The sequence below is a fragment of the Hyaena hyaena genome, unplaced genomic scaffold (assembly GCF_003009895.1).
Source record: "Hyaena hyaena isolate Hyena2069 unplaced genomic scaffold, ASM300989v1 scaffold_551, whole genome shotgun sequence".
In the NCBI taxonomy this organism is placed as follows: Eukaryota; Metazoa; Chordata; class Mammalia; order Carnivora; family Hyaenidae; genus Hyaena; species Hyaena hyaena.
The window spans coordinates 800,227-819,953 of record NW_024081183.1 but is presented as its reverse complement, the minus strand read 5'-3'; the positions used below and the strand labels follow the sequence as shown (position 1 = coordinate 819,953).

The following is a 19,727-nucleotide window of genomic DNA, read 5'->3' as shown; positions in this document are numbered from 1 at the left end:
GTAAACCCTTACTTAACTGTGTATCAGCTAGTCATACTTACTATTGGCAGGTTATTATGCAGTACCCAGTACTCTAAGAATGAATAATGTAGCCTAACTAAAGAACCTTTCCCCAACCCTGATTAATGCCAAGTTCAATGTGTGAGGGTGTGTCTGTTTCTAGCTCCAAGAGGCTACGTATGAAGTCGCTTTTCAAACTGCCTACTAGGAAAACCACGCTTCCCAAAAGACTAAGGGTTGGGGTTGGAACTGGCTGCGCATTGCTCTTCCCAAAGATTTGTTCACAAGGACACATTTTTAAATTGGCAGCAGAAACACTTTGCCTTCAAAAACAAAAACATGTTTCTGTTTGCTATCTACTACAACAATCTTTTAAACAAGGGCCAGATCATAACACAATTATAACTAGAAAAAAAATGAAGGCACAGCAACTGACATAAGCAATGAAACAGATAGAAGGCATGAACAACACATTTTAAGATTTGTTTCTGTGGAACAGAAAACGATGTGTAAACATCTTACTTCACATACTTTCCTCATTTCTTCATTAATGTTCAACTTAAACCATCCCTGCATATAAAACAGCAATAAAACACAGTTTTGTATGATGGAGGGGAAAAAAAAATCAAGTATTTTAGTGAAGTTCTAAAGACCAAATTTAGCCTGCAGCCTGTTCTCATAAAATAAGTTTTATTGGAAGACTGCACCCTCATTCACTTACACTGTCTAAGGCTGCTTTCATGCTACAATAGTAGAATTGAACAGTTACAACATAAACCTTATGACCTGCAAGCCAAAAATATGATCTGGCCCTTTACACAAAAAGGATCAGATAACATTTAGAACTCCGTTTGAAACTGTTAAGTGTTTTATTTCAATGAATCCTTCCATGACAGAAGAGTGTCAGCCCTCATTTACTAATGGGGAAACTGAGCACCAGACGTGGGGAAACTTGCCCTAGATCACACAGCTGTCATTCAGCTCCCTCACCTATTCAGCCTCCATCAGGAAGGAGAGAGCTGGGCCAACCCCCTCCGCCCCACAAGAATATTTGTTAATCTCTGGCTCTCCAACCTCTGGAGAGTAAATAAATTCTTGCAGGAAGAATGGGGAGCTACTGGTTTTTCAGGTTCTGAGCCTGAAAGAGAATTCTGACATGAGCTGGAGACAGAAACAGTGCCAGTAGCCCGAGCTACTAAACTGTATCCTAAAACAAAGAGGCATTTTGCTTACTGGATTCCTTCTGAGATTCAGAAACCCTGAGAACCACCAGGATCTGATATTTGTGTGCTGTTGTGTGCCCAGGAGAGGTGAGAAGTAGGATTCTGAAGAACGTTTCAACGCCAACTTAAGAGCTGTTGACTTCACAAAGTACTTGTCACATTCATTACCCTCAATTGACCTTCACTCAGTTCAGTGATAAAGGTATCAATATTATTTCAATTTTACAAAAAAAAAAAAAACAATGGAGGATTAGTTATCTTAAGTTACTTGCTCAAGGTCACAATATAGTTAACGGTGGAGCTCTAAAATTCTGCTCTTGCCTTAATTCGGCTTGTTCATCCTCACTTTTTGCACTGTTTTAAGGTATGTGTATATTCAAACTGTTCAGAGAGATAAGTAGTCTTGGCTTGAATCGATGACTCAAATCCTTAAGCCAAATGATCATTTTTATCCACTTGTTCCCATCATTTCTGTGACAATAATAGAAGATGCTAATAGCACTCCTATCTACTACCATATAAACATCTTTTTTTTTTTTTAATGTTTATTTCTGAGAGAGAGAGAGAGACAGCGTGAGCAGGGGAGGGTCAGAGAGAGAGGGAGACACAGAATCTGAAGTAGACTCCAGACCCTGAGCTAGCTGTCAGCACACAGCCTGATGCAGGGCTCGAACCCACGAACCGTGAGATCGTGACCTGAGCCGAAGTCGGACGCTTAACCGACTTAGCCACCCAGGCGCCCCTATAAACATCTTTTTCTTATTTCTGTTCTCTCTTTCCAAGCTCTGTCGCTTTTTCCTTTCCTATTTTACCTTTCCCCTTTGCATGTCTCCAGGTCAGTCAGTAGCACCTATGAATACTCAGCTGTGAACAGTGGGGGGCAGTAAAGTACAAGGTAAATACATAAAGAAACCGTACTGGACCTGGAGGTCCTGCCTCTCTGACAACTAACTTGCTATGTTTATGATCTTGGGCAAATCTCTTAACTTCTTGGGGGCCTTTGTTCACCAGCAAGAGCACCTTACAGGGCAGCTGCAGCACACAAATGGGACAATACATGCTAGAAGGACTTGAAAAATACCGAGCATTACACAAATGCTAGATGATATATCATCTTCACTTCTCAGAGCTACATAAGACATCTATCCTGGCCTGAATGGTCTCATACAGAACATCAAGTCCAAAGTCCAATCTCCCTTAGGTACTGTAGTAGCAAGTAACCCAACTTGCTTCATCCTCTAATTTAGACTTACTTCATTTTTAATATATTTTCTAAAAGTCCAGCTTCAGATATGTGGAAATAAGTACAGAGAAATCTTTTCCCGTCTCTTTTAGTAGACATGAAATAAACTGTAAAGCCCTTTAAACTTTAATTTAAACTATTAAATTTAGAATGAGTACACTGATCCAAATAAGCAAAGAATTCAAATGGAAATGACTAGGAGTGCTCCAAATTTAAATCCCTGAGAATGTCAATGACCAGTAGCAGGTGTCCTCTCCAGACTAAGCCAAAAACATTTAAATTCCTAGAACATGTCTCCTTGGACACCTCAGACTTCTTAAGATAGGGGTGTGTGTGGCTGCTTTGTCCTTTAGAAGAAATCTTGTTACTTTAGAGGGGACGGGACGTAGAGTCGAGGCAGCCTCCACCCTACCTGGCCCCATGGCCTAAGAAAAAGATTCTGTTGTGAGCTCTAAAGAGACCTCTGGCTCCTTCCATCTCCATCTCAAATCCTAGAGCAGGGAACATGTTCTGAAAGCAAGAACTGTTCAGACTATCTCATGGACTGAAACCAATCTTCTAAGGTTTTTTTGGGAACAGCACTGTTAGGAAGCTTGCTTTTTACAGCACAACTATAACAAATTAAACTAAATATACATGTTCACTAATTAGTGACCACTAAATTTTTTTCTCCCCAAGAAACCATTCCCAGCATCCAATGAAATCTATTTCTACAATTAACATATTCACTTTCTTCAGACTTGTGTGGCCTATTATTATTTGGCACATTATTTCCTAAGCCTAAAATTTCCCTGCTCCTATTTTCTCCCCAGTTCTTATGTAATTGTCTGTTTCTGGCACATCCTCAAGGGAAACATGCCTTGCTCATAGTAGGAATTCAACACAAATCTACTTAACAAATACAAGCTCCCCAAGAACTATTTTAAGACTCTAAGTATCTTTGGCCTCACTCTGGGTCCTTTTCTCTGAAATGTTCATATGGGGAACCCCCTTCTTAAGCACCTGTACTCTGCTGTGCAATAACTTTTGTGCAATAATCCAACAGAAAAGTAAAAAAAGAGTATGGATGGAGAGAAACCCATTCTTCAGAAATTGTACCATGAAAGTAGATAATTCTCTATTCACAGACTCCACTGGAAAATGGGAGATTGTGCCGATGAGTTAATCCACCTAAAAACTGGGGGGGGGGGGGGGGGGGGGGGGGGGGGGGGGGGCCGGTGAGTGAAGAATTCTTAATTAAAAACCTGCAGGGTGTTGTAAGAATGTCAATGTGAGCTTAGTTGTACTGATTTGGCTATATGGATTCTGCTGATTCACAGACACACTAAATTCAGCCCTCTGCTTAGTGTCTTTTATCACTGACTTAAATGTTGAAAGGAAGGAAGGAAATGAAAAGAGCAGGAGAAGAAACAAATCCTCCAACCCAACAAGCACTGACCCTCCTACCTCTAGGTATATAGCTGTCAGAAGTGAGAATGTAAAGACAACCTCAGAGTGGAAAGCAATTGAGATGGTAATGCTAATCCTTTCCATCTGTACATGCTGTAAGTACACTTTGTACAGTAGCTCTCTGTCATCTCATTTGTTTTTCACTATAAACACAGCACAGGTACTAATATTCCCATCTGACAGAGACACTTCATTCAGACAGACTGCGGGACTTGTCAGAGGGCACAGGGCAAGTACACACCAGAGCACAAATGAAAATCCACACATCCCGATACTCAGTTCTGTGCTCTGACACCGTGTGTTCACCTCCCCCTGTAGAATTAATAATTCAGCAGAGGACCAAAAACTTAAGAATGCATGGGTCTTCGAAGCCTGCAACATAAAGAAGTCCATCATTCTCCTGGAAGAAGTACCCCAAAAGACCACGATCCTAGATTCTTACACACTTCAAAGTGGAGAGCTTAAGGTTTTCAAGCTTATTAACGCTGCAGATGCCCACAGGGGCTGGTAGTTGGGGTTATCTGGTCACTAACCAAGAGTGAGGATGAAAAAGTCTGGCAGGTCAAGTTAACTCTCTGGGGGCCTGGTGATGGGAATGACTCTATCTTTTCCCTTTAGTTCAGAGGAATAGCCTTAGCCTAGTCCTCTGGCTGGAGGTGTTTCCATAGGCGTGTACTCACAGGAGACATCACCTGACTCAGTATTATTCAGTGTTGCAAAATTATAGCTACTGCCACACTGTGAACATGATGACAATGTTATTTTACTTGTGCAGCCATCACTCCAAGAAATCAAAACTCCTTTGTTCTAACTACCTCACTAGGGGTAAAGCAAGGATTATAAATCCCAGCTAGGAAATTTAAAGCAACTGATTATCTAAGAACACCACGACTCATCTAAAAATACCAATCTCTGTCATTCCAAATAAGAACACAAATCTAGGAGGTGCCCAATACATACCATAATGTGTGCATTTGCACAACTAAGGAACACCACATAATACAACTCTAACCTCATATGCATTTGGAAAAAGTCCTTCAACTACCTACCTGACCTTAGTGGATTTAGGATTCAGGAAAGACAATTTCCTACCATATTGGTGGTACTCATTTAGTACCTATCTATTTGCACTGTGCTGTGTTCTGAAAAGGTGGCTATGTTTTGGGGCGCCTGGGTGGCTCAGTTGGTTTGGCTCAGGTCATGATCTTGTTTGTGGGTTCAAGTCTCACGTCAGGCTCTGTGCTGACAGCTCAGAGCCTGGAATCTGCTTCAAATTCTGTGTCTCCCTCTCTCTCTGCCCCTCCCCAGCTCATGCTCTATCTCTCTCTCTCAAAATGAATAAACATTTAAAAAGAAAAAAGATAAAAGAAAGGTGGCTATGTTTGACAATACTTAAATAATAGGGGTGCCTAGGTAGCTCAGTCAGTTAAGTGTCTGACTCTCAGTTTTGGCTCAGGTCATGATCTCACAGTTTTGCGAGATCAAGCCCCAAGTCACACTCTGTGCTGGCAGTGTGGACAGAGCCTGCTTGGGATTCTCTCTCTCTGTCTCTGCCCCTCCCCTACCCACACTGTCTCTGTCTTTCTCAAAATAAATAAACTTAAAAAAATAACTCACGGGGCACTAGGGGGCTCATTCAGTTAAGTGTCGGACTTTGGCTCAGGTCATGATCTCACAGCTTATGGGTTTGAGCCCTACGCTGGGGCTGAGCTGACAGCTTAGAGCCTGGAGCCTGTTTCAGATTCTGTGTCTCCCTCTCTCTCTGGCCCTTGCCCACTCATGCTCTGTGTGTGTCTCTCTCTCAAAAATAAACATTAAATTTTTAAAAAATAATAATTCAGTTTGACTATATATTTGTTCCTTTTGTGATCAACCTGTTTAGTCATTTCATGTGTGATTTCTGGGGAAAAAATTTTTTTATGTGTCTCCTTTCTAGGGAAGAGCAGCGCACACAAGGGGAGGTAGAGGAAGAATGAGTCCTGTAAGATGTACACAGCTACAGCTTGTTTGTCACACACAGTAACAAGGTGTAGTGCAAAGAGCACAGGGCTTATGTCACTCGGCTCCGCCTCTTGTTTCCTCACCCACCAAATGTGGATAATAATTCTCAGTCTTATCTACCTTAAGTAAATACCGAGTGAGAGAATGAATATAAAATCACTCCATTAACCATAAAGTACTATTTCATATAAACATTACATACTATTACATTGCTTAACTACCTTCAGGGGTAGCTTCATGGGTATTTGGCCATTTAATTACCAGGAGAGACATAATCATGGAATTCAGGATATAAATTAATAATCAGATAGGATGGCTGGAAATTTACCACTTCTCTAGTGAAAAGTTTATTACCTTTATTTTAAATTGAGGATAATTACAACATACCTAGCCTAGACACTAAATATAGGTGCCTTATATTAAAAGTTCTGCTAAATCCTATAGGTAAGGCTATCCTATTGCTGGTAATTTATATTGGACGCTGCTCATCAGTGTTACCATGAGCATGTGGCTATAAATCACTTGCTAAGTAAATGCTCCCAAATTCCTACATGCGTGTTTATGCTTCATGCACAGGCTGCCATTTGAGACTTTATAAAGTTAACACCAGTGCAGATGAAGCCCCATGCAACTCAGAAAAAACAACAACCTAGTTTTTGTTGTTGTTTTAAATTTTTTTTAAGTTTATTTATTTTGCGAGAGAATCTCAAGCAGGCTCCATGCTGTCAGCACACACCCTGATGTGGGGCTTGGACGCACCAACTGTGAGATCATGGCCTGAGCCGAAACCAGGAGTCAGATGCTTAACCAACTGAGCCACCAGGCACCTGAATGACCTAGTTTTCGTACTGGATAGAAGTGTGTATATAGTTAAAACTTAAACAAGAAAGTTTAAGGCTATACATATATACACACATATACAGAAACATAAATCTAACATCAAGGAACTAGTGAATAACATTTCAAGGAAATACTTGTATATTTTCAGACGAAAGGAAGGCCACCAGATTTTAGGGCAGTATTTCTAATCTTCTACATATCAAAGCACACCCTGAAAATGTTAATATTAGCTTTCTGAATACTTAAGCTATGGGCTGATACTGACGCCCTCATTCCGTTTAACTTGTCACAAGATCATGTATCACGCATGGTGCTCTAAATATTCTGAGAAAAATGTGGGCTAACAATGACACCTTACTTCGTTATGTAGGCCTGGAATAGGGAAGCTATAGATATTCTCTCATTTTAACTAAACTAACATTCAAAAAAGAAACAAGCAACTTTAAAGAATACTAATGCATATATGGGAGTTGCACGCTCAGATAACAGGGGTGCACAATCAAAAAAGCTTACAGAACACTGACCTAGAGGACTCCACTATGTTCATTTCTATGGGTCTCAGCTTGAGGGTCCAACCTTTTATTTCCAATTTTGACATGAAGCTGTATTCTACTGGTCCTTCTGTCTATTCTCTCCCTTAATTCTCTTCTACCTATTCCCCACATTCAGCTACAATCGTTATAGCCTAAATTCAAAATATACATTACCAGTTCTGCTATTTCTCCAGTCCTGCATGTTGGACCTCTCCAACTAGACCACCACCCAGAATTCAAACTCCATGTGTTCAAATTCCTGCTCTTTCCCCAAACCTACTCCTTCAAACTTTTCAGTTTCTATCCTTCAGTCACCTAGGCTTGAAACCTCAGAGCCGTCCTAGACTCTGCTGTTCGATTCTAATCAACTTCTAGATTCTGTAGTAACAGTGTCCATCTCCTGACCTTTCTTCACACGGCCACTATCTCTGTTCAGACCTTCACCATCTCCATATAATAACAAAAATGATGATGATACACCTAATACTCGTTTAGTGCTGTGTGCCAGATACTGGCTCTGCTCTCCCTTTTCACCCTCATAACAATCCTGTAAGGGTCATGCACCCAGTATGTGAACTCACTGCATTGTTCACTGTTCTTGATGCCTTCTATCAAATTCTATTCATCTCTACATAATAAATACATAATAAATCTCTTAATAAGTCTTAAAGAAGCACACCTCTGACAATGCCACATCAGCCTCTTACCCCAGATCTTCAATGGTTCACCAATTCAAGCAGAGATGGTTCAAATTTCTTAACTTGACAGTCAAGGCCCTCCAACGGCTGACCCCAACTTACTTCTCCAGACTTCTTTTTCCACTCCCTCCAGTCCCTAACTCATCTCCTTATATGGTCTAAGCAGACTGGACCATTTACTGCTCTCTGCAGCACATGCTGCACTTTTTCAATGACCTTGCTCCTCCTTTCCCCATGCCTGGAATGTCCTTGTCCCTACCTCCCTGAGTCCAACGCCCAGTTACACTGCCTTCCTTCATTCCTAAGTCAGAAGTAAAAGAAGGTCTCCCCTCCTCTGAATTGTGTACTTTGCCTGTATTTTCCATAGCAGTTTCATATCCTTGATACACACCCTGTCTCTTCTACCAGATTGTTCGATTCTGGAGTAAAATGTTATTTGTGCACATCTTTTTTTTAATGTTTTATTTATTTCTGAAAGAGAGATAGGATGAGCAGGGGAGGGTCAGAGAGAGAGACACACACAGAATCCGAAGCAGGCCCCAGGCTCTGAGCTAGCTGTCAGCACAGAGCCCAATGCGATGCTCGAACCACGAACCGTGAGATCATGACCTGAGCCAAAGTCAGACGCTTAACCGACTGCGCCACCCAGGTGCCCCTGCGCACATTTTTTAAGTCTCCATATATAAGACATGTGTGCGTACTGTATTAGTGAAAGAAAGTGTAAAGCATACACCTTCGGCATTTCCTCATAGGTAAGAACTATACAGGTTAGAGAGATAAAGGAAAAAATTCGTTTTATCTGGGTATTTTCAGTCAAGCAGGTCTTGCTTTAGTTTTCTATGTAAATGAAATGATGAAGACAGACCAAATGATAATACTTCCAAGAAAAAAGGTAACCAAGCGAATCAGCACTGCTGTTTGCTGTGGTTTGTCTCCTTTCCTCCTTTGAACTAAAGAACACAAGGTCACAAGCTTTGTTATGCCACTTTAAAGTTAAACATTCACTAGAATTTTTTTCTTTAGTTTTACATTTACACTGGAATTTACCTTTATTTCTTATCCTTCAAGTGCCCTTTCTCACTAGAGTGCAGCACTGTAACTTAATTTATAGCAAACACTCAACAGAGGAAAACTTTTGGTCGTTTTTGAACAGTGGGGGCTGGCTTTGGGACACCAAGGGAAGGGACGGCAGAGAAGGGTGATAACACAGAGTCTGACCGCGCTCTAGACACCTGGGTCCCGCAGTGAGGCAGCAGGGAGAAGAGATTAAAAGAAAACTAAGCCTCTGGGAAATTCAGACACGAGGAAGATACTATACTACCCAGCTGTGTCTATTCTAATTCTCAGACACGGTGCGCCTCAGCACTTAAACATTACATAAGATGCACATCATTCAGGCTCTCAGTCTTTCAACGAATTGTAACTTTAGTTCAAATATAGGTAGGTGGTGAAAAGAGATCCAACTACAAAGAAAAAATTTTTAAAGGTTCAGGGGTGCCTGGGTGGCTCAGGTCATAATCTCGCAGTTCACGAGTTCAAGTCCCGTGTCGGGCTCTGTGCTGACAGCTTCGAGCCTGGAGCTGCTTCAGATTCTGTGTCACCCGCTCTCTCTCTGCCCCTCCCCTGCTTGCGCGTGCTCTCTTCCTCAAAAATATAAACAAACATCTCAAAATATATAAATGAAAGTTTCAATTAGATTACAGTCTATCAGAGAATATGCAAAATAAGAACAAAACCAAATCCACAACTACCCAAACACACATGTGCAGACACACAATACGACTCTGTTGGTGGTAAAGATTAGTGTCAATATAGTTAAACTATTATTTGGGGAGTGTATAGATAACGATTCCTATTTCAGTCTTGTCAAATGCTTAAAATGATCCTGAGGGGCATATGGGTAGCTCAGTTGGTTAAGCGTAGGACTCTTGATTTCAGTTCAGGTCATGATCATGGTTCCTGAGTTGAGGCCCACAGCTCTGCACTGATGGCATGGGGCCTGCTTCGGATTCTCCCTCTCTCCCTGCCCCTCCCCTGCTCATGCTCTCTCTCTCAAAATAAATAAATAAACGTTAGTTAATAAATAAATAAATAATAAAATAAAACGATCCTGAGACCTTTGTTTGTCAAATACGGTTGACTCACTTGAAAAACCAGGCCCAAACTTGTTTGGGAGTTAGCTTGTTCGTAAGATGTATTAACCACCACCACCACAAAAACAAAACAAAACCCCAATTAACTGGCTTGCAGGTGTTGTGTTTATACACCCTAGTTTATGTCCTTGTAATATATAGAAGTAGCCCAGCTCTCTGGGACACCTCAGCCAGGTGGACACCATTAGCTTCCTAGCTGATTCTCTACTTTCTGAATAAGCAACTGGCTGAGGCAAGAAATCTTCATATCCCAGAAGGGACTGTAAGTCTGCTGCCACAGCAGACTTTCTAACCAACACACTCCATATGGAGACTTCTGGACCTCTTAGCTAGCCCATTTTCTGTTCTTCTGTGTTCAAACAGCAAACCTGTATGGATATGCCAAAAGGAAGAGAAATATGAAAAATAAAAAGTAAAAACAACCTAGAGGAATAAAAGAAACTTGGAATGAACTAAAATGGGAGCTGAATCTCTGAATTTGTATAGGCCAGTCATTAAAAAGCTGACAGACTGGGGCACCTGGGTGGCTCAGTTGGCTAAGCATCTGACTCCGGCTCGGGTTGTGATCTCATGGTTTGAATTCCAGCCCCGGATAGGGCTCTGGCAGAGCCTGCTTCGGAGTCTGTCTCCCTCTCTCTGCCCCTCTCCTGCCTGCTCTCTTTCTCTCTCTCTCTGAAATAAACATTAAAATTTAAAAAAAAAAAAAAAAAGCTGACAGACGCAGGCACCAAACCTCTCTGGGCATCAACTTCCCCACTTTACAAGAAGGGAAGTAGACTAGATCCCTAAATGATTTCCATCAGCTTAATTTAAGAGTATAAAAACTTTGTATGCCTATATTATTGGGGATAGAAATAGGCAAAAATAAATCTATTCATGAAGAAGACCATGTATACATGATTAGCTTTAAGAATGCTTTTGGGGTTACTGATGCCTCCACAAAAGTATATAGCTTCTCTAAAAGGAGATCTCATCCTGTTTTAGGAACAAAAAGCCCACAGTGACCATGACTGCTGCTTTCAAATATACACATCCCAGGAAGTGGACTTTTATTTGGAGAGGCCAATGCCAACTTTGGCAAACCTTATTCTGTGTGAATGATTCTTTCAATGCACAGAAAGGAGGCAGACATCAATGCTGACTGACCACGCCTGAGAGGAAGTGACTTAATAGGACAGGAAATCAAACAGATCACAAAATATCCACCCCACCCCAGGGGAAGAAAAAGAGTGCTAAAAATAGATGACACCAGGCAAGTAAAATGGGTGAGGAAGAACCCCCCCTCCCCCCACCCCCGGTTTCCACCATTTATCTTGGAAATGCATCTCTGTCACAATATGTATCAGCTATGGGAAATTCATGCCAGTGTTTATATTTTGATGAGAGACCAATATTTTTTTTAGCTTTTATCCCAACGTTTACTGGTTTGCTACTACTTTGCAAGCTAGAACTACCTCCCAAGCTTGAAAACTGACCAAAAAAATAAAATCATATGACCACAAAGCAAACAACAAAAAAATGGCTCCTGTTTACTTTATAAATATTTGGTGCACAAACTAAAAATGTAACCTCTGCTTAGTAAACATCTGCAACTAACTATAAGAACTTACCTGCATTATAACACAAATCAGAACAGGTTCCCAGTTTTTACTCTGAAAGGTTCCTAAATCTGGTACGGGTTTTTAAAAAATCAGCATTCCTGTTTCATCTTACTCGGAGAGACTCTTAATTTTTGACAAAGGGGTTAAAAATTTTTTCAAAGGAACCCTGGTAAGGGAAGGCTGGATGGTCTCAACATATGAATTACACAGGATCATGTCAGCACAAACAGGGATATGCATGTGAAGGCATGTGGAACCAGCTTACAAAGACATGTGTCCAATTTAAGCAAACTCCTTTGTAAACCTAACAAAATACTGGCATTTCTTTTCTCTTCTCTGATGCCCCATCTATCTTCCTGAATATTTAACACACACCCCCCTTCAATGGTCTGGATTAGTAACAACATATTTACGTAACAATTCACAATTTGCAAAGCACTTTTGACATACATGAGCTCATTTAAGACTCACCACTAAATAGGAAGGTGCTATTTTTAGGCCCCATTTTTACATGTGAGGAAGCTGACACTAAATGGCTGACTTGCCCAAGCTCACAAAGCTGGTGATAGCTGAGTGGAACCTGAACACAGGTCTTCTGACTTTAAATAGCTTGCTTTTGCTACTGTACCATGCTACCTCATATACTGTAATCAGAGTAAACAAATGCCCAAATCTAAGACCCCATCTAAACCTCCCCCATCCCAACACACCCACCCCTAGTCTAGGTTATAGTTAGCTATGGAGTTTCCTTCATTTTTCTGGGAAACATTTATCTGGCTAAAGTATTAAACGAGGAGATCACATAAAGACCATTTGGCATATACAGGAAGATTTCTTAGTCACCAGGGGCTCTGCACAGGCATGCCTATTTGCATTTTTCCAGGTACTGGGTCAGATTCTCAAGAGTCCATGACTCTGAAAAGGTTAAGAACCCAAACTAGAGGCAATAGCTAGATATCTTTCCAAGAAGCTAAATCCACAAAGTTCTCAATAGGAAGAGTTTTTATCAAGGCTTCACACTGTGCCCCACTTACGGTCTGCCTTGCCTGCTCCAGGCCTTCTCCAGGCTAACAAGAGTTTTAAATCATACATAAAACCTGGAGCAACTGGTAACACATAAATCAATGACTTATAAAAAATAAATGGAAATTAATTACCTGTTAAAATGTAATCCTTAACACATACTCCTTTCTCTTATGACTTAACTTCCCAGAATGACAGTCTTCTTACCATAAGCATTCCAATTCTCCCAAAGAAGTTTTACAAACATAACTAACTGCTTTGAACTCCTGAAATGCCATTCTTCACTAAGAACCCTCTAGATTACACAGAAGACAAGGTAGCGTGCAAGGAATTCTGAATCTGTTAGGCAGTTCACTCAACTATCATACCAAAAGGATTTAGAATTTTTTTTCTGGGGGAAGGAACAGAGAAGAGTGGGAGAGAGAATGAATACAGCCCCATTGTCTTATTGCTTGAAAACTAATCTGAATCTATAACATATTCCTACTAACCACTCAACTTGTACATCAGAAGTACAGTCTCTTTTCATCTTAAATAGAGCTTTTCAGTCTAAATCTGTATAAACAAACTTTGTCCTTCAATCTTTCAACTCCTCGGCAGTTTTTCAAGGTCACTTTTGCAAGCAACGACAGAGGCCTGCATCTAGCAACTTTGACTGCTACACCACTCCCATTCAAAGAGCCCCGAGAATCTAAAACCCTATCGATCCTCTCAGGTAAATCCCTTACAGGAGGGGAAGCCAGGGGAAGGCAAATCAGCACCCTCCAAACTTCTCTACTAGGGCCTGCTCCTTTTCCCTACCCAGAGACTGAGTACTGCTGGCTCACTGCTCCACGCTGAGTCTGCTGCAGAAATGTTCCAATGACCTTCATTCCATATTTGCAAACAAGAAGAAAACAAAGAACTGCTTTTTAAAATCAAGTGTATTATAGATATTAGTACATGGGACAGAAGAGTGCACTACTCACAAAAACTGGCTGGTTACCGATTAGCAACCAGCGTTAGTTTCGTATCCCTAAAAGAGGGGGGGAAATATATCAAGGGCAAAAAGATAGGGTTGCCTGTACTCTTAACTTTCCTATTCACAAACTGCAGGTAAATCAGGATTCGAAATATTTCATACAGAAAATGAAAAGCACTTTGCTCACATCATTTTAAAGAACCAAATCAATGCCTGACAAAAGTGTGTGAAATTGACAGAAAAAGATTTGCTTTTGTCACTGCCAATATAGTGGAAAAGTATGTTCCTCACGAGCATTCTAAGCTCAAATGTGCATTTAAAAACAAAGATTGTTATTTAATTAACTGCCACGCATCAGAATAGAAGCAGACAGGTAAATCAAGAAAGTTACCAGGAGAATTTTACAGTGGCATGTGGGCCTTCACCGTTAGAAGCTGCATTCGTGCAAACCATATTTTCACACAAATTCAGAACAGCAATAGTGTTGCTTCCACCTCTGAAAACACAGATGTCAACAAAGTGCATGGAAACAGAAAAAGTCTTAACAACAACTCAGCTTATTCTGTAGGAAAGCTTCAGTGCACTTGAACAAAGGAAAATTATTTGGAAAACAGTTAAGTTTACCCAATGCAAAGAGAAAGTGCCTTGTTTCTGTGTGCCCCTGAAAAATGATCAGCCTTTCTTCATGTACCTGATCTTGTCAATACTCAACTAGGAAAAGAAATCCTAGGTGAAGGGCATGCAAAATCTAAACAGAGCAAGGTATTCTAGGTGCACCAAAAGGTATGCATGGAATGTAAAGTGGCCATTTTCTGAAACAGTGCAACTTGTCTACACTCTCTGAAGCTAAACAGTTTCTACCATTTTAACACAAAACAAAGAATTAAACTTACCGGGAACTGCATTAATTTTACATGTAGTTATTTATATCTCCTCGGACAGGGAGAATTTAAGTCACTCCTAGCCCTCCCCCCCAAAAGGACGGAGGAAACAAAAGGCAGCAGGAGATGCAGAAACCTGAGTCTGGAATGTCCACTCCAGTGAAAACCCGAACAGCTGTCCCCCCACCCCCCAGCAAACTATTCGCCATTTTTCTTTGTCTTTCAGCTGACCCCTGCCTCAGTGAAAAACTCCGAGGCTCCAATGAAGCCCTGCAGCCTCCTTCCACTTTAACAGTCAAAGGCATTCAATCTAGCCTGCTATTTGACACCAAACCTTGCCTCCGGAGTGGTCCCATTGGCTGAGCTGCTTTATCAGCTAAGAACACAAAGCCATGATTGGTTGTTCACGTCATCAGTTACCTCCTTTGTACACTTCCTGTTTTAAAGTTACCTTGAGAAGCAGAACAGGGGTCAGATCCAGACTTCAAACTACAGGGGACTTACCGCTTGGAAATGCCTGGCAAACGCACACAGCAGATGCACTAGGGCCTCTTGTGCTTCCAAAACACAGGAAACTGCACATTTACAATTGTTCTTAAAATCACATGAAAGGGCTGTTACAGTTCCCACCCAAAGGATTTCTTATTGGCTGTCAGAGTTCCATTTAAAAAATTTAAGGTAATTTAACTGCTTCTGATTGGCCACCAAAGATGTCTGTAAGATATTGCTACAGTATCCTATGGCAGTAAACCAGAGAAGCAATGTGCACAAGATCTGAAAGTTGTGACTTAACTACCTACAGTTTTCTGCTGAGCATTAACAAAAGAAGAAAAAGAAACCAGGGTGGGCTCATCGAATAGCTCCAAAGAAAATGTAAACCTCTTTAACTGTAACAAAGAGTGATACCATACAACTTGTGTAGGATTTCTAAAAAGGCATCTGTCATCATGTCCCTGGTAATTTTAAAACCACTTTATCAGTACTAGGATAAATCACCTTACCGTGAAACACAAACTAACCTAAAGAGGAAAACTCTGCGGTAATGTAAGAAGGTAGTGACAGGGGCAGTGGCATTTCCAAAAAGTCTATGCTGAACCCAAGAGAGTAATACAATGATAAAGGGCAGGGACCACTGGCAGAGATGGAACACCAGTGATTATATGGTTTAAAGTACATTATAGTTTGTATTAATTTATTTAGGATGGTCATAAAATATTGATTAGCTTTTAATCTTAGAGTTCTGATATCATGGAAGATAAAGTTTTCTACCACATCTTCAAAAGTAAGTAACAGGGGTGAACTCAGGAGAGATACTGTAAGAACTGCAGTCACAGAAGACATTCTGAGGTGCTAATGTTTACCAGCGGTGGTCAAAGATTTGCTTATGGATTTTGGGCCCAACTGTTGAGGTTTTTAAGAGGAGCCTCCTAAAAAGGTCTTTTTTCTTTTCTTTTTACAAAATATTCAAAAGAAACACTGCACTATTACCGAAAGTTTTTAACAATCTCCTTAGAACAGCTTCGTCCCATAAAAACAAAGCATCCCAGGACTAAACAAAACTGCTTTGTCAGAAGGAGACCTTCTCTAGAAATACCTCAGCTGACCTTACATGAAAAGTCATCATGGGCATATGCAGAGATTTGGCACAGTCCTGAAATAGAAGCAAAGTGGTCAAGGTGCCTGGGTGGCTCACCTGGTTAAGCCTCCAACTTCAGCTCAGGTCATGATCTCACAGTTCATGGGTTCTAGCCCCACACTGGGCTATGCTGACAGCTCAGAACCTAGAGCCTGGAGCCTGCTTCAGAATCTGCGTCTTCCTCTCTCTCTAACCCTCCCCAGTGCTCACTCACTCTTGTGCTCTCTCTCTCTCAAAAATAAACAAACATTTAAAAAGAATTTTTTAAAAAGCAAGGTAGTCCACCTAATCACTTTGCCATATTAACTTCTCTACGCACATTCTACTCATACATTACAATGAATTAATCTCTTTTTTCTTTTTCTTTTTTTTTATGTCTTTATTTTGAGAGACAGAGAGCGAGCAGGGGAGGGGCAGAGAGGGAGATGCAGAATCCAAAGCAGGTTCCAAGCTCTGAGCTGGCAGCACAAAGCCTGACGCAGGGCTCGAACCCACAGACTGTGAGATCATAACCTGAGCCGAAGTCGGACGCTTAACTGACTGAGCCACCCAAGTGCCCCTGCAATGAATTAATTTCTGAACACCAGTTAGGGCCAGGTTCTATGCTAGGTATTTTACAGACTATCCCCCTCCAATCCTCACTATCCTTTTTTTTTTTTTATGCAAGAAAGAGTAAGGTTCAGAAAGTTGGACAACTGTTCCCTAGCCATACATCTAGAATGCAAATTCAGGTCCCAACCTAGGGTGGTATTCTTTCTATTTCTACTACAAGGCTGACACCAAGACATGGGGCATCCCAGGGCACATCCAAGGAAATTCTTAGGGGTCACATATATGTACAGGTAGCATAAACCATTAAACCCAATTCATTAATCTAAAAATTAGAAATCTGACTGATGTTGAACTTCACCTGATGGTCAGAGACCTTGCCGAGTATGTGACAAAATAGCACCCTATAAATTTATACACATTTTACTACTTAAGTATTTGGAACATTTAACTGGTAGCAAATCACACTTATAATTTATCAGGACTTGAAACAACTAATGATTAGTCATTAACACACAGGGGCACCTGGGTGGCTTAGTCGGTTAAGTGTCCAACTTTCACTTAGGTCATGATCTCACGGTTCGTGTGTTCGAGCCCCGCGTCGGGCTCTGTGCTGACTGCCAGCCCAGAGCCTGGAGCCTATTTCAGAGTCTGTGTCTCCCTCTCTCTTTGACCCTCCCCTGCTCACGCTGCCTCTCTCTCCCTCTCCCCTAGAAATAAATATTTTTTTAAAAAGTCATTAACACATAAAATAAAACGTTAAGGAATTGTGTGGCGATGTTACTATGGCTCTAAATAAGAGTTTAGTTATACAAGGTGCACTGTAGGACAGGGGCTGAAGCTACGAAGCTACAGGTATTATATATAGTTGTTTGCTCAAAAGTTTAGACTCCACATTCTGAATAGCTACCAGCCTGAGAAGAGAAGGCAGAAGGCCAAAAAGCCAGTTGTGTATCTCATCCACACTAGAGTCTTTTGAACCCCTCAACACGGACAGGGGTGTGTGTCACGTCAGCTGGAAGGAAGCAAAGAAGCTCACAGGAGAGGTGGAAAGCAGAGGAAGAGGGGGAACATTCATGCCGCTGACAATTAGTATCACTATGGCAAAGCAACTAAGCACCTGCCCTTTATGGCTTAGGAGCTGCTTCCTGCAGGGCTGCAGGGTAGGCTGGAGATAGGCCCTCCTAGTAGCTTTGGGGCCTTAAAGAGAGAGACCTTTCTGAATCTTAACCCCGTATAAGTCAGATATAGAATCAGGCAGAGCTCATTTCAAACTCTGACTCCTCTGCTTATTAACTGTATGACACTGGACTAACCCTGAGCCTCGGCTTCCTCATCTGTAATATATGGATATTACCACCTGTATCACAGAGAGCCACTGTAAGGATTATATGAGTTAATACATGTAAAGTACACTGTATTGTGCCTAATAAGCACTGAAAAACTGTAAAGTGCTAGAAGTCATCCAGTCCAAATTCCTTCTTTTATTCAGAAAGGTCTCTCTCCTTAAGGTCCCAAAGCTACTAGGAGGGCCTGTCTCTTTTCTATCTCCAGCCTAGCCTGCAGCCCTGCAGGAAGCAGCTACTAAGCCATAAAGGGCAGTGTGGGAGGACTCCCAGCTGCTACAAAGTCTTCCCCATGCCTTTTACCACCCATTGATTTGGTTATTATTCCACATGCCTATCGTCTGATTCTGTGTTTGATGTACCCCCAAACATGTCCCTTAATACTCTGTGAATGCCTTTGGCATAGTTTTTATTAGTTCTTAGAAAGTTTGTAAGAAAACCACTCCAACCCCTATTTCTCATCTCATCTCATCATCAACAGCCACGTTACTAGAATTCAAGCTACTAGTGGGAAGAGAACTGAATTTATCCTAGAATTTCCATCTGGCGGCTCACTATACTATACTTACTTACTATAGCTTTCCCTTCTAGAGCCTGTTGTTACTGTGGACTAAGAGCCTCATGGGATCTCTGTAATTCCAACTCACATTCTTCCCTGGCCCTGGATATCAGCAGCCCTCTATAACAGAGAACTGCATTGTCTTCCCCTAAAAAACACCCAGATCACTATAAGGCAAAATGACGGCCTCTGGTTACCTGGTTCAAGGTGGGAAATGATGCTCTTGGTCAGAAAACCGGTTCTGAATCACAGCTACCTATTTACTGGCCGTATGACCCAGACTAAGTTACTTACCATCCTGAGCTCACTTCTTCATGTATAAAATGGAAAAAAAAATAACGCCAATCCATGGGAGTGTAGAGGTTTAAACAATATAAGGTTAAAGCACTCAGCATTAACACCTGGCATGTGGTAGATACTCAATGCCTAAATATACACTTGACTATAGCACTTATCACACATTATAATTACTTTTAACCATGTCTCTATTACCAGAGGAAGCCTTCTTGAAGTCAGTGGCTGTGTTTCATTTCTATCCACATATATCCCTGGTATATCAAACCCAACCTTAGCCACAGTGTCAATGAAATAACAAGCAATGGGGATTGAGGAAAACTGGAGAGCGTATGTCCCATCTAAAGGGGCAGCTACTATTCAGTTCCAACTGACTAAGGCCATGGAGAAATACTAGTCCACTGCGGCAAGAGCCTCAGAGTAAATGAGAGAAACAAAAGCCAGGTCCTGAACATAAAAAGTTGATGCCAGAACAGCTCTTGATCTGCCATCCTGAGCAACGACTGAAGGACCAGAGTTACGGCAGAAGTTGGCCTTAACCACCCTGACAATTCAATTCAATGACAATTTAGTCCCCCAAGATTACCTATATTGGCAACTGCGTTAGATGACTTTTGAAATCATATTCGCCCCTAAGAGTCTATTTTACTTTGGAGACCTGTGTTGTACATTCCCAGAAAAATCTTTTTCCACTACTGGCCACACCACCCTATACAAAAAGATTCATATTTTACTCA

General features: G+C 41.2%; 1 protein-coding gene across 6 annotated transcripts in view; it reads right to left on the bottom strand.

Moving 5' to 3' along the window:
• Window positions 1–19,727, bottom strand: part of NFYC (nuclear transcription factor Y subunit gamma) — a 63,377-nt gene that overhangs the window by 35,510 nt on the left and 8,140 nt on the right. Inside the window, exon 1 of one of the 6 annotated variants that reach the window (XM_039255920.1) lies at window positions 14,619–14,810. The exons of 3 other annotated variants lie outside the window; for them this stretch is intronic. The gene's annotated coding sequence lies outside the window, so the exon portion shown is untranslated. Of the gene's footprint in view, window positions 1–7,996; window positions 8,069–12,898; window positions 12,984–14,618; window positions 14,811–19,727 lie in introns of those variants that run through there. 2 more of the 6 variants (XM_039255922.1, XM_039255923.1) reach the window with 2 other exon arrangements.